The sequence below is a fragment of the Myiozetetes cayanensis genome, unplaced genomic scaffold (assembly GCF_022539395.1).
Source record: "Myiozetetes cayanensis isolate MyiCay16 unplaced genomic scaffold, myiCay2020 scf3, whole genome shotgun sequence".
Classification (NCBI taxonomy): Eukaryota; Metazoa; Chordata; class Aves; order Passeriformes; family Tyrannidae; genus Myiozetetes; species Myiozetetes cayanensis.
Window position 1 is genome coordinate 66,792,245 of NW_026087521.1, and position 2,346 is coordinate 66,794,590.

The following is a 2,346-nucleotide window of genomic DNA, read 5'->3' on the forward strand; positions in this document are numbered from 1 at the left end:
GGAAAGCAAAACTTTTACGTGATATCTGAATCGTGTAATTTCTGTGAGTTGAGAATACTCCACCCTACTCTGCTTTTATCACAAACATACTCCTGGATTTGGTCATTTATACTTCTTATAGAGGAGAACAAAGGAAAAATGCTTTTATCCTAAGACACCGTACTGCAACTATTTTTATTATTTTATTATTTACTCCATTTATAGGCTGTTATCTTAGTCTGTCATTAGCAATTGGTGAAAAATTTTCCTATGCATAAACAAGTAACTCTTATGGCAATTAGTGCTATCTTAAGAAATCTATTAAAAATTCTTTTTCTCTATTCCTGCCAAAGTGTGACCTCTTTCTTATGATACAATTATCATAATTATTGAATGTTATCATTACAGACAACTCATGTAAGCATGCAACTTTATCAACAAAAATTATATAAAGGCATTGAAATACATAAAATTCAACCTCAGATCACAGAATTCTAAAATAATTCAGGTTACCACCTCAGCAGGTCCTCTACCTCAGCCTCCTGCTGAAAGCAGGTTCCACACTGAATTCAGACTTGCTTGCCCATGGCTTTCTTGAGCTGGGCTTTAAAAGTTTGCAAGAACAGAGTCCTCAGCCTCTCTGGGTAGCCCTTTCAAAGGTCTGATTGTCCTCAGGGTGATATTTTCCCCCTTTATGTTAAGCTGGAAGCCTTCACCCAGTATTGGCTTTTGGAGTCTAACCCTGCTGAGCTTCAAGGATAGACAAGCTCAAGTGTGTCCAGGGACATATGACCACATGACATGATGTGAAACAACTCATGAATTTGTGTGTCATCCTTGCACAGGGTTCTGCTAATCTCTGTACTCTTCCGAGTTCAGAATATGCATACTAAAATGAGCCACAACAAACGCAATCAACTTTTCTGCTCTGCACTCCCCAGTCATGTACTAACAAGTAATGTGCCTTATTTAGTCCATGACAAATACAGGAAATAAAATTACCATTACATCCTAAAACACTGAATGTATAGGTTAATCGTATCATAACAATAGACTAGATAGGCTAGAAATAAAAACATACTTTCTACATTGCAGTGATTGTTACAGTCATTGCGGGAAAAAAAAAAAAGAAAAGAAAAAACATCAGGAGATGTAGGACCTTGAGTTTAAAGGTGGTGCTTAAATATAAATGCTGCTGTCTGAGACCAATAGCATCAGAGAGAGGCCGTCAGTAAATATAGTTCAAATATAGTCACTGAAACCCTATTGTTAGCAAACATTTCCAACACTTTTTTCAGATACTCCCAATTCATTGCATGGGATTGGCAAAGTTTTTCAGAGTTCAACTATCAAACCAGGCAGACATAAGACCTGAAGCTTCTCCACCCCACTTCTTTTTGGAAATGCTCACTCAGACAGTGTTACCGTTCTGATAACAGAGAGAAAGCATTTCTTGTTATGATTTGGCTACAGAGCTCCAATGCTGCTCTGCTTCACTTTCAGCAGTTTGAAACCCAACACATTACAAAGTAGCTATCAGTGGTCTGGTGGCTTTTGATTTTGTGGTTGTTTGTTGTTGTTGTTTTTGGTTGTTTTTTGGTTTTTTGTTTGTTTTGTTTTGTTGGGTTTTTGTTTGTTTTGTTTTGTTGTTTTTGTTGTTGTTATTCTGTTTTTCTTATGTATTAAATGAAAATGTTCAAAGAGTTTTGGTAAGGTCCATGTCTAGAAATTTTCTCTCTGTGGCAGGAGATGGTTTGCTATCATGTTTCAAAGCCTTACACCACATGCAAGTATGCAAGGAACCTTTACCAATAAATTCAGAGGTCATATGTAACAGCCATTTGTAGTTTGTGTAGCCATTAATAAATATTTCTAGGAGTCTGCATCCCTACATACCATTCCCTTACCTGGCACAGGAGTGGGAAGACACCTAAGGGAACTGTGAATCTTAGGAGGCAAAGGGATTAATTCAAAAAAATTAATTTTATATAGGGAGACTAGGGAGACTAAACATCTTTGCTCTGTTTGTAAGCAATGATCAGGAGATGCTGCTGTCAAGAGTTACACGAACCAGAAATCAAGCTTTGCAGGTGTCCTGAGTTACCTGGAGGAATCCTTTCTTTTCTACACTGACAATAGAGCAGCACTCAAATAGATGAATCTCCCTTGCTAAAATAAAAGCCCTTCAAAATTATGAAACTGCATTCCCAGCTTTTGATTGTTTACAGGGTAGTTAAAATTTTAGGGTTGTTTTAAGCTGGTATACATGGAAAGCATGATTTAATGAACAGCCCCACTGATAGTGTTGGTTTTGCTCTGCAAACTTTTGTTCATTAATACAACCTTCCAATTAGTCATGCGAAAAAT

General features: G+C 37.0%; 1 non-coding gene across 1 annotated transcript; it reads right to left on the minus strand.

Annotated features, from left to right (window-relative positions):
- Positions 1 to 779: 779 nt before the first annotated feature.
- Positions 780 to 879, minus strand: LOC126645298 (U6 spliceosomal RNA). The gene has a single exon (XR_007630112.1). It is a non-coding gene; the product is annotated as a U6 spliceosomal RNA (small nuclear RNA).
- Between the last annotated feature and the right edge of the window lie 1,467 nt (positions 880 to 2,346).